At 43.8% G+C, this 13,389-nt stretch overlaps 1 protein-coding gene across 1 annotated transcript in view; it reads left to right on the top strand.

Annotated features, from left to right (window-relative positions):
* The window catches only part of TMEM268 (transmembrane protein 268), a 103,675-nt gene extending 92,250 nt beyond the window's left edge, over nt 1-11,425 (top strand). The window contains exon 11 of the mRNA XM_060408846.1: nt 11,357-11,425. The gene's annotated coding sequence lies outside the window, so the exon portion shown is untranslated. The remainder of the gene's footprint in view (nt 1-11,356) is intronic.
* Nucleotides 11,426-13,389: the final 1,964 nt, after the last annotated feature.

Here is a 13,389-nt window from a genome sequence, read left to right as displayed (position 1 = left end):
TCGGTGCATGGCTTCCCAAATCCAGGTCTTCCCAGATCCTGATACCGAAGGATCAGTCCCAGTCAAACTCAGAGGGGCTTCCTAATGGGCACTGATGGCTTGTCATCCTGTTGGAGCAGTTCCCAGTCAGGAGAGTGTCATCATCTCTGGCATCACCCTCACCTTTGGCACCACTTACTGAGTGCTTCCTGTATGCTAAGCACTGTACCAGATGCACGTATGTAACTCATGTGTTAACGTTCTAAGCCCTGGTACATCAGATTATGACTGTATTTAAAGACAGTGTCTTTAAGAGATAATTAATTTAAATGAGGTCATCAGGGTGGGCTGTAATTCCATATGACTGCTATCTTTATAAGAAGAGGACATTATGACATTCACATAATATTTGCACATATTTAAAAAAATTAAAAAAAAATATTTGCACATATTTACGTAATAATGCATGCAGAGGGAAGACAATACGAACACATGGAGAAGAAGACCCTCTGTAAGTCAAGTAGAGAGGCCTCAGGAAAACCAGCTTACCACAACTTCACCTTGGCTTTACGGCTACTGGAACTGTAAGGAAATACGTTTCTGCTGTTTCACCCAGTACCAGTCTCTGGTACTTTGTTATGGCAGTTCTGATGAACACCTGACCTTACTATGTTCTAACCGGCATTATTTGAAATAAGGAGCCTGAATAAGGCAGGAATGAGATGGGAACAGGTCTCATGGGATTGTTTGCGACACCAGTTGATAACCAGACTGGTGCCCACAGAGTGGTGGTTATCCTGGTGACGTCTCCATAGTGGGGACTGGCGGCCTTCAGCTCGGTGAGTTCAGACACCCCTGGGTCAGTCAACCCCTGAGGATGAAAGCCTCCCGCGTGTCCTTGCCTGGGCTCTGCTTCTGTGCTGGGCACATGCTCGGTGCACATAAGCCTGCTTGCTTCCTCCCAGCAGATACCCCTGGGGCGAGCGTGGTATCTCTTCATAGGTGGGACATGGAGGTTTATGAAGAAGAGAGCATGCAGCTTGTAGGGACTGGAAGTAGAATGTGAACCTAGTTTTGTCCCATACCAGAACTCAGAGTGACACCAGCCACCTCAGGAAGAATGATGCCCTTACGTGTACCTGATGCCGAGGGATCGGTCCCAGTGCAGACGCAGCCCCGTGTGGTCCGGGTGTCTCTGGGGGCCTGGGGTGGTGTTCCATTCCCCGCGGCCTTGCTTGTCAGCATTCTCGGTGATGGTGGAATTGAAGTGAGGAGAAGGAGAAAACGTGCCTGTGCTTTTTATTCTCTTGAGCCAGTAAGGCATAGAGGCTAAGTGAAAACAACTTGGGCCAGCCTGTGTAGATTCAAACCTCAGCTCCTCACTTGCCTGGGTGTGACCCAGGACAAACTGTGTGACCTTCTGGAGCCTTGGTCTCCTCATTCAGGAAGCATAGAAAGTTGTGCTCACAAAGGCCCTCTTGGGCTGCAGGGAGGACCAGTATATCTGTGTGTCTAAAGCCTCCACAGGCTTCCCTTTCTGGTGAGGTGAGGAGAGGACACACATTCATTGACAGTGGTCCATATTGATGGATACCATTTTGTGTATTGTTATTTAGTTGCTAAGTCATGTCAACTCTTTGCAACTGCCAGGCTCCCCTCTCCAAGGGATTTCCCAGGCAACAATACTGGAGTGGTTTGCCTTCTCCAGGGGATCTTCCCAACCCAGGGATTGAACCAGAATCTCCTGCATTAATAGGCAGATTCTTTACCACTGAGCCACCAGGGAGGCTTGTTTTGTGTATTACTGTCTTCCAAACAGGACTCAGTTGACAGATGACAGCACAAGGCAGGTCATCTTCCCTTGTGCTTTGGAGAGCCAGTTGTTTACACACACATTCTTCTCATCCTCACAGGCGGCTCATCTCTTCCTTCATGGGTGGATTTGGTGACATGAATATTCTGTCTCTTTCTCTTGCTTCTGGGCCTTTGTACATGCATTTCTCTTTGCTTGGAAACTTCTCCTCCTGCCTCTTTGATCAACTCCTATTTATCCTTCGGGTGTCAGCTTAAATGCTACCTCCCCTGAGAAGCCCACCCTGCTTTGATTCTGGCTTCTGGGCTCCCACAGATCCTATTATAGAAATGGCCCCTGCCATTGCTCCTTCCTCGCAGTGGTCTCTCCCTGCGCCTTCCCCAGCCCCACTGTACTGTGAGTTCATCAAGGACAGAAGCAGGCCCTCCCGTGCACTGCTGGATCCACAGTGAGTGTCTGACACAATATTTGCACCACACATTTTAACTGACTGAGCGGTGGTGGTATACGTGAGGTCAAAAGCAATAAAAACCACACGGCTGGCCCTGCTTGCCCCTTGTCTGTTACAAGGAGCGCCCTTGGCCGGTGCCGCTCCTTGTGCGGAGTGGAGAGGAGCAAGGCGGAAGTCCCCCGGGCCAGGCTGCGCTACTTGAGGGGCTGGCGAAGGGACAGGAGTGTGACTCTCCACTTCTAGGATTTGAGCAAAATGAGAATGAGTAGGAAAGAGGGCAGAGATCTGAGCAGGTTCACGAAGGACAGAGCTCTACAGAGAGAGGAGCGCTGAAGGAGGAGTTGGAGGAATTTTGTGTTTGAGAGGCGCTGACTCCCTCCCTCCTCGACACCCTCAAAAGGCCTTCAGAACAGAACCAGCAGTTCCATCACCCAGCAGTTGTCAAAAATGCAGATTCTCTGGCTCCGCCCTGGACCTGTTGAATCAGAAACCCTGTGGGTGGACTCAGCAATCTACACTTTGACAAGCCCTCTGGGGGATTCTGACTCACAGTAAAGTTTGGGAACCGACTGCAGGACAACCCAGTACCACCGTCTACCTTTTTCTGTTGCTCTGTAGAGCTGCTCTTGGGCTCCGTCGGGGGGAGAGCCCCCGTGTGAAGAGCTAGGCTTCGGGTCGAGCAGCAGGGCCAAGTGCTGGTCCCACTTACTTGCAGGCTCTTGGTGGCATTTGCTTCCTTCTAACCTCGAGGTACTGCCAACAGCCTCTGTTTGACAGAGAAAGTGAGTCTCAGAGAGGTAAGGAACTTGCTCAGGAGACATCAGTGGACTGAACAAGTCAGGTTTGGGGGTTGAGACCTGACTTCCAGCATGCTTGTGCTTGTCCCTCTGAGTCCAGGTATTTTGGTCTGGAAAATGGAAACCTGGGTGCCTTGAGCCAGCAGTGGGGTACAGTTATGGAAGGCAAGTGTAAAGAGCCTCGTGTAGAAGAGGCAACAGTGAAAGTGCACGCTCTTGTTCATATAGGAACGTGGCACCACGAATTTCTTACTTGTAAGAATTTGGGAATTGCTGACTCTAAGAGGTACTATGCAAGACTTGGGGGAGAGAGAGAGGAGAGAGAGAGAGAGAATGCCACACACAAAGCCTTTTTGCTCATTAATGTATTTTGGAGGAAGCCCTGTCTGTGTCTGATTTCGGAGAATTCAGGATTGGAATGAAAGTCAGCCGTCTGTGTCTTGGATGATACTGCTGCAGACCTAGGGTTTGCAAACTTGGCTGCCAGTTAGAATCCCGGAGCAGTTTTAAAAATGTCAGTGTCGTGGTTGCACTCCAGACCAATGACTTTAGAATCTCTGTAGCTTGGGCTGCTGGCGAGGCTTCCAAGAAATGACTGCCAGTGGAGATGACAAAGCATTAAAAAGAAAACTCTAAAGATTATAAAGGGGGAGGGGAGATTCCATTTATTGAGAACCTTTTCTTCCATGGTCACATCTCTTTCTGACCTCATCTGGGAAAGATTCTTGGCCTTCAAGAGCCCGTGTGGTTAGACCGATGATACAGTTTAGACCCAGACCATCCAGGATAATCTTCCCATATCAAGGTCCTTAAGCACATCTGCAAAGTCCCTTTTGCCAGGTAAGATGATATATATATACATAGGTTCTAGGGATTAAGGCAGGATATCTCTGAGGGGCTATTAATCTGCATATCACAAGTGCTGAGCCCAATAGGGGCTCGGTAAAGGTTGATTAAGTGAAGTGAAGTCTGACTGTTTGCAACCCCATGGACTGTAGCCTGCCAGGCTCCTCCAACCATGGGATTTTCCAGGCAAGAATACTAGAGTGGGTTGCCATTTCCTTCTCCAGGGGATCTTTACAACCTGGGACTGAACCCAGGTCTCCCACATTGCAGGTGGACTCTTTACTGTCTGAGCCACCAGGTTAAGCTGGTTGGTAAAGATTACCCTTGTTAATCTCATTAATGACTTGGAGAGACGGACACTGGTATCCTGCCTGCTTTCTGTCACATCCATGGTGTGTGCCCTTGGGCTGGTCACTTAACATCTCTGATCCCCTACTCTGTATAGTGGGGGATAATAGCATCTATCTTATAGTATTGTTTTTGATGATTAAGTGAATTATTTCTAATCAAGTGCTTAAATTAAGGGCTTCCCTGATAGCTCAGTTGGTAAAGAATCTGACTGCAATGCAGGAGACCACAGTTCGATCCCTGGGTGGGGATAGGCTACCCACTCTAGTATTCCTGGTTTTCCCTTGTGGCTCAGCTGGTAAAGAATCCTCCTGCAATGCGAGAGACCTGGGTTCGATCCCTAGGTTGGGAAGATCCCCTGGAGAAGGGAAAGGCTACTCACTCCAGTATTCTGGCCCAGAGAATCCCATGGACTATATATAGCCCATGGAGTCACAAAGAGTCGGATACAACTGAGCAAGTTTCACTTTACTTTCAAGTGCTTAAAATGTTGTCTGGTATACAGTAAATTTCCAGTAGTCATGATCTGAAATAATAAAATAATGATAACAGCATTATCATCTTCGTGTTACATGGCACAGAGAATTAGGTCATTTAAGCTTTTGAGGTCTGTTGCAGATACAAGTTTGTGACCCCAAGTTCTGTGCTTTCTTCCAGAGAAGTGAAGGGTTCTCTGGGGAAAAGTAAAGGTCAAGGGTGGATTTTCCAAGAAGCAGATTTCAACTCAGTGAAGGACCTTTCTGTCAGGCAAGGGGACTGGCAAAAGCATGCCTCCTTCTGTGGAGGCTTCAGGGAACCCCTGCTCCAGTCTCCTCAGAAGTCTGTGAGTCTGGCAGAGGAGCAGGGTTGGGTGCCCAGGGAAGGACAGAGAGGCCTCAGAATGCACCTTGCTGGCTTCCTGAACTATAACAGAAATGGGACTGATGGGGTTCAGGAAGCTCCCTGCATAGCAGGTGGTGAGGGCTTCTGTTTCTACTCTCTGCTCCTGTTCTCCCTTTTTCAGGAAACAATTGCCTATGGAAGGGTGATAGGCAGAGGCCATGTGAGTGCGTCAACAGAGAAGCAGAATCATAGAGGTGGCTGCCTCTGCTAGATTGTGGGGCCCTCACCCCCATTTTGCAGATGAAGAAAGTGAGTTTCCTCATTTGTGATATGCCGTTGTTCTGGTCGGGGGAAGAGGCAGGGGATGGCTCCCAAAGCTCCTGCTCCTATGTCACTTACACCATTACTGCTCACACGCCCAGGTACACCAATCACATGGCCACGCCTGATTTCTGGGGTGGGGAGGGGACAGGAACTGTACCAGCCTCCTCAAAGGATGCACTACAGGCCGCAGGGCAATGAGTGGGAAGGGTAATCTGCCTCCAGGGAAGGCGGCCAATAACTGGGACTGATAATACGCTGACCACCCTCTGATCTGAGAGCTTCAGTCATTTGGGGGGCATGTTCTGATGCATCCCTTCAGTTTGCTCACCCTGATTCTCTGCTCACAACACAGAAACATGGCTCTGGAAGACTTGGGGGGCTGTCAACTAAGAACAGATACAGTGAGTCATCTGTGAGAGTCTTTTGCTCTGCAGGTGGGTCCATAGCCTGAAACCTTTGAAACTTCCTTACGGCAGTGTTATGTAGGGTAACTGGGAGCAGCCTAAATGCCCAGCAAGAGGGTACTGGCAAAGGAACCATAGCTAAATATTACATCGGAAGACTCTCCAAAACGTAACAGTGAATGAAAAAAGTAGATGCGGGATGATACCAACATAAAAACATGTAGAGTTTTGGAAACAGGCGATTCGTCAAAATGTTAAACATAGGCTTGCCATATGCAATTTCACTTCTAGGTGTCTACCAAGAGAACTGAAAACAGTTGTCCACACAATAACTAGCATATGAATATTCAGAGAAGCATTATTCATAATAGCCCAAAAGCAGAAGCAATCTAAATGCCCATCAGTAGATGAGTGGATAAACAATTACAGCATATCCACAAATGGAATATTATTTGGCCATAAAAAGAATGAAGTACCGATCCATGGAAAACATCATGCTAAGTGGGAGAAACCAGACTCAAAAGACCAAAGATCGTACATTGTATGATTCGATTTGTAGGAAATGTCCAGAATAGGCAAATCTGTAGAGGTGTGAGTGAGATTCATGTTTGCTAGGGACTGGAAGAGGAGAGAGTGATTGCTTAAAAGCCACAATGTGCCTTATGGGCTGATGAAAATGTCCTGAAGTTAGATAATGTGATGGTTGTATAACACTGGGTCATACTAAGTGGCACTGGGGGTTACTCTTTAAAAATGATTAAAATGGTAAATTTTACTATGAGTGTTTTATCACAATAAGACAAAACATACAAAACAGCACACATGTAGTGTATACAAAAAATACGCATGGAACTGTCTATAGCAGTATTGGGACAGTGATTAACTTGGGGATGGTTGAAGGAGGATGGGAGGGAAGGGTCTCAATTGTGTCTGTAACATTTTATTGCCTTAAAATGCCCTGGAAGTGTATATGGCAAAATGTCAAATTTTATGAAAGTTGGGTTAGTATTTGAGTATTATTTTGTAGTTCTCGGCATTTTTCTGAATGTTTGAAATATATCTTGGTCAAAAGAGAAAAAAGCCCAGAGGCTTTGAAAACAGTTTCTGGGCAGCTGTCAATGCGAGTGCGTCTTTTGCCTCACTGCACTCTGAGAGCAGGTGACTTAGGGAACGGGAACATTAGATTTCACTGTATTTCTGCCTGGCTGCATTCCATTATTTTAGATTCTATTGAAATTAATGATGCAGGGACATTATTTTTTTCCATCTAGACCTGGAACTTTGACTCTGATCTATGAATTCCATCTTCCAGATGCATACTGATGGGCTGAGGGTTTTCATCTCAGATAATTGCTTTTTTCCCCTCTTTGGTGGAAGACATAATTTTCCTTTCACACCCAAACCATTCAAAGATAAGGCAGTAAACTTGTTTTCTCAGTTTGTGATGTTTTAAATGAGTTATTCCATCATCATTACAAGCAATTCTCCAATCTGTGGGACCTCTCAGAGATGATGAAGAGGGAGAGGGAAGAAGCGAAGGTGCTAATTTTAGATGTTACCGATTATGTCGCTGAACAAACAAATTTAGAGTATCTCTGGAGATAAGGCAAGAGATGGTTGGAGTTTGTTTTTCCTCCAAAAGATTTAATGCCTCTCTGGGTCCTGTTCTTTTTCTCTGTAAAATAAAGTGATCATCCTTGTTGTTTCAGAAGCACCTATGCAATAAAGTTAACTATAATTTCAACAAAACCTAGCTAAACTCATATATCCAGCAGCAAACATAATACCACTGGGGTTTCTATTACTCAGACTTTTCCTGAAGTTCCCTTCAAGGTCACGTTATCCAACAAGCTCACTTTATAGATGAGGAAACAGGCCTAGTTTGGCAACAAGTTTTGTCCAAGATCCCAAAACCTGTTTAGCTATTTCAAGGTCAGATTTCTACCTCACTTGCCAATCTTGAGCTCAACTATCTATTGTATGTTTCTAAAATAACTTTTCCTACCAATGGCAGTTGCTTTGTCTATTCAGAGTCTTTTTCTTTTTTTTTTTGGTATCATATGAATTTTAGGATTGTTTTTTCTTTTTCTGTGAAATGTGCCATTGGGATTTTCTTGGGAAGAATACTGAACTTAAATACATTGCTTTGGGTAGAATGGACACTAACAGTGTTGTCTCCTGATCCATGAGCACAGTATGTCAGTGATTTGTGTAAAGACAGACAAATAGATCAATGGAACTAACTGACAAGAGTGCTAACAATACGTAATGGAGAAAGGATAGGCTCTTCAACAAATGTTGTTGGGAAAACTGGATATCTGCGTGTAAAAGGAGGAAATTAGACCTTTATTTTACACCATGCACAAAAATCAGCTCAAAATGAATCAGAGTCTTAGATCTGAAACTGTGACACTCCTAAAAGCACAAAATAAGGAAAAAGTTTCTTGATTTCATGGCAATTTCTGGTCTTGGCAATGCTTTCCTCAATGTGACAGGAAAAGCACAGGCCACAGAAGCAAAAATAAGCAGAGGGATTATATCAGGCAAAACAGCCTCTGCAGAGGAAGCAATAAACAGGCAGCCTATGTAACGAGAGAATGTGTTTGCAAACCCTATATCTGACAATGGTTAATATCAAGAATATGTAAGGAACTCCTCTGCATGCATGCTAAGTCACTTTAGTCGCGTCTGACTTTGTGACTCCACAGACTGTAGCCCTCCAGGCTCCTCTGTCCACGGGATTCTCCAGGCAAGAATACTGGATTGGTTTGCCATTTCCTACTCCAGGGGATCTTCCTACCCAGGGATCGAACCCACGTCTCTTACATCTCCTGCACTGGCAGGTGGATTCTTTCCCAGCCGCACCACCTTGGAAGCCCAAGAACTCCTCTGATTCAATAGCAAGAAGACCAGAAATACTCACAATTTAAAAATGGACATTGTAGTAGAGCCTGAAGTCAGGCAAGTTGATTCCTCCCGTTCCATTCTTCTTTCTCAAGATTGCTTTTGGCTATTCGAGGTTTTTGTATTTCCATACAAATCTTGAAATTATTTGTTCTAGTTCTGTGAAAAATGTGGCTGGTAGCTTGATAGGGAATCAACTTGCCTGACTTCAGGCTCTACTACAAAGCCACAGTCATCAAGACAGTATGGTACTGGCACAAAGACAGACATATAGATCAATGGAACAAAATAGAAAGCCCACAGATAAATCCACACACATATGGACACCTTATCTTTGACAAAGGAGGCAAGAATATACAATGGAGTAAAGACAATCTCTTTAACAAGTAGTGCTGGGAAAACTGGTCAACCACTTGTAAAAGAATGAAACTAGATCACTTTCTAACACCGCACACAAAAATAAACTCAAAATGGATTAAAGATCTAAATGTAAGATCAGAAACTATAAAACTCCTAGAGGAGAACATAGGCAAAACCCTCTCCGACATAAATCACAGCAGGATCCTCTATGATCCACCTCCCAGAATTCTGGAAATAAAAGCAAAAATAAACAAATGGGATCTAATTAAAATTAAAAGCTTCTGCACAACAAAGGAAAATATAAGCAAGGTGAAAAGACAGCCTTCTGAATGGGAGAAAATAATAGCAAATGAAGCAACTGACAAACAACTAATCTCAAAAATATACAAGCAACTTATGCAGCTCAATTCCAGAAAAATAAACGACCCAATCAAAAAATGGGCCAAAGAATTAAATAGACATTTCTCCAAAGAAGACATACGGATGGCTAACAAACACATGAAAAGATGCTCAACATCACTCATTATTAGAGAAATGCAAATCAAAACCACAATGAGGTACCACTTCACACCAGTCAGAATGGCTGCAATCCAAAAATCTGCAAGCAACAAATGCTGGAGAGGGTGTGGAGAAAAGGGAACCCTCCTACACTGTTGGTGGGAATGCAAACTAGTACAGCCACTATGGAGAACAGTGTGGAGATTCCTTAAAATATTGCAAATAGAACTACCTTATGACCCAGCAATCCCACTTCTGGGCATACACACCAAGGAAACCAGAATGGAAAGAGACACATGTACCCCAATGTTCATCGCAGCACTGTTTATAATAGCCAGGACATGGAAACAACCTAGATGTCCATCAGCAGATGAATGGATAAGAAAGCTGTGGTACATATACACAATGGAGTATTACTCAGCCGTTAAAAAGAATTCATTTGAATCAGTTCTGATGAGATGGATGAAACTGGAGCCGATTATACAGAGTGAAGTAAGCCAGAAAGAAAAACACCAATACAGTATACTAACACATATATATGGAATTTAGGAAGATGGCAATGACGACCCTGTATGCAAGACAGGGAAAGAGACACAGATGTGTATAACGGACTTTTGGACTCAGAGAGAAAGGGAGAGGGTGGGATGATTTGGGACAATGACATTCTAACATGTATACTATCATGTGAATTGAATCGCCAGTCTATGTCTGATGCAGGATGCAGCATGCTTGGGGCTGGTGCATGGGGATGACCCAGAAAGATCTTATGGGGAGGGAGGTGGGAGGGGGGTTCATGTTTGGGAATGCATGTAAGAATTAAAGATTTTAAAATTTAAAAAATAAAAAACTAAAATTTAAAAAAAAATAAAAAAATTAAAAAATTAAAAAAAAAATGGACAAAGGACTTGAATAGACATTTATCCAAAGAAGACATACAAATGAATAAATGGTGTATGAAAACATGTTCAAAATGACTAGTCATCAGGGAAATGCAAATCATTACCACGATGAGATATCCTTTCACACCAGTGAGGAAGGTGCTTATCAAAAGAAAGCCCAAACAAAGGATAAGTGTTGGGAAGAATATGGAAATGTTGGAATTCTTGTCCAGTGTTGGTGGGAATGTATACTGGTGCAATCATTGTGGAAAACAGTATGAAAGTTCCTTAAAATTTTAAAAATAGAACTAGCATATGATTTACCAATACGCTTCTCGTTATATATCCAAATGAATTGAAATCAGGACCTCAAAGAAATATCTGTACTCTGATGTTCACTGCAGCTTTGTTCGCTATGACCAAGCTATGGGAAAAAAAATCAGTGTTTATCTATGAATGAAAAAAGAAAGAAATGAGGGATATATACACACAATGGACTATAACTCATCCTTGAAAAAGAAAGAAATCCTGACATATGTAATAATGAGGGTGGAGGATTCTTTACTAAATGAAATTAGTCAGTCAAAGGTTACATTTTGCATGATTCCACTTATATGAAGTATCTAAAATAGTCAATCACTGAAGCACAGAGTAGAAAGGAGATTGCCAGGGGCCAGGGAAAGGAATAAACATGGCATTCAGTGGTATGCAGTTCAGTTATACAAGATGAATAAATTCTGGAGATCTGCTGTACAGACCTGTTGTACACTTAAAATTTTGTTAAACAGGAAAACTACAGCAACAGGGAAAATAAGCTTGTGGAATTTCACTTTCTTGAGAAAAGGGGAGGCTGAGAGAAATACATGGAAGCCCATGCATTTTGAAAGGATGGTTTGAAAAACCTAACCAGGAAGAATGTTCCTGTTTTCCAGATTCCAGATCAGAACAACTTTCTCAGCATCATTTGCTTCTGGCCGCTCCATCTGCACCAGAAAAAAAATCACAGGTCAGTGATATGTCCAACAGGGCTTCTGACCTCATGAATGGAGGCCCTGGAGTTCTTACTTCAGGAGGGATAAAGCCTCTGAGAAAGAATATGGGCCCTGTTGAGAACATCTTTTTGATGTTCAGCAGGGGTCCGCTAACACTCTTGGCACGTGGTTTGTAGTGCGCATCCTCTGCTGCGCTCTGGACTCTTCATCTACTGCTGTTCAGTTCAGTTCAGTCGCTCAGTCGTGTCGGACTCTGCGGCCCCATGGACTGCAGCACACCAGGCTTCCCTGTCCATCACCAACTCCCAGAATTTCCTCAAACTCATTTCCATTGAGTCAGTGACGCCATCCAGCCATCTCATCCTCTGTTGTCCCTTTTCCTTCTGCCCCCAATCCCTCCCAGCCTCAGGGTCTTTTCCAATGAGTCAGCTCTTCCCATCAGGTGGCCAAAGTATTGGAGTTTCAGCTTCAACATCAATCCTTCCAGTGAATATTCAGGACTGATTTCCTCTAGGATGGACTGGTTGGATCTCCTTGCAGCCCAAGGAAGGGACTCTCAAGAGTCTTCTCCAACACCACAGTTCAAAAGCATCAATTCTTTGGCGTTGAGCTTTCTTTATAGTCCAACTCTCACTTCCATACATGACTACTGGAAAACCATAGCTTTGACTAGATGGACCTTTGTTGGCAAAGTAATGTCTCTGCTTTTTAATATGCTGTCTAGGTTGATGAAAGCTTTTCTTCCAAGGAGCAAACGTCTTTTAATTTCATGGCTGTAATCACCACCTGTAGTGATTTTGTATCCCCCAAAATAAAGTCTCTCACTGTTTCCACTGTTTCCCCATCTATTTGCCATGAAGTGATGGGACTAGATGCCATGATCTTAGTTTTCTGAATGTTGAATTTTAAGCTAACTTTTTCACTCTCCTTTTCACTTTCATCAAGAGGCTCTTTAGTTCTTCACTTCTGCCATAAGGGTGGTGTCATCTGCATATCTGAGGTTATTGATATTTCTTCCTGCAGTCTTGATTCCAGCTGTGCTTCATCCAGTCCAGCATTTCTCATGATGTACTCTGCATATAAGTTAAATAAGCAGGGTGATAATATACAGCCTTGACATACTCCTTTCCCGATTTGGAACCAGTCTGTTGTTCCACGTCCAGCTCTAACCGTTGCTTCTTGACCTGCATACAGAGTTCTCAAGAGGCGGGTCAGGTGGTCTGTTATTCCCGTCTCTTTCAGAATTTTCCACAGTTTGTTGTGATCCACAGTCAAAGGCTTTGGCATAATCAATAAAGCAGATGTTTTTGTGGAACTCTTACTTTTTCCATGATCCAGCGGATGTTGGCAGTTTAATCTCTGGTTCCTCTGCCTTTTCTAAATCCAGCTTGAACATCTGGAAGTCCATGGTTCACATACTGTAGAAGCCTGGCTTGGAAAATTTTGAGCATTACTTTGCTAGTGTGTGAGATGAGTGCAATTGTGTTGTAGTTTGAATATTCTTTGGCAATGCCTTTCTTTGGGATTGCAGTGAAAACTGACCTTTTCCAGTCCTGTGGCCACTGCTGAATTTTCCAAATCTGCTGGCATATTGAGCGCAGCACTTTCACAGCATCATCTTTCAGGATTTGAAATAGCTCAACTGGAATTCCATCACCTCCACTAGCTTTGTTTGTAATGATGCTTCCTAAGGCCCACTTGACTTCACATTCCTGGATGTCTGGCTATAGGTGAGTGATGACACTATCGTGATTATCTGGGTCATGAAGATCGTGTTTGTATAGTTCTGTGTATTCTCAGAAGTCTACGATACTCCATAAACCAGAAATTCTTCTGCTGGGAAAATTCTTTTCCTAACTGCACCTTAATTGGTCTGAGGCTCTCTGGATTCATCATTTATTCCACTCAGGGTGACTATGCATCTGTTTTGCTACAGTGTTAGTGTGTTTGAGTGTGGGCTGCCCCGTACTTGG

Source organism: Ovis aries, chromosome 2, assembly GCF_016772045.2.
Source record: "Ovis aries strain OAR_USU_Benz2616 breed Rambouillet chromosome 2, ARS-UI_Ramb_v3.0, whole genome shotgun sequence".
In the NCBI taxonomy this organism is placed as follows: Eukaryota; Metazoa; Chordata; class Mammalia; order Artiodactyla; family Bovidae; genus Ovis; species Ovis aries.
This window is presented reverse-complemented; position numbering and strand designations above follow the sequence as displayed.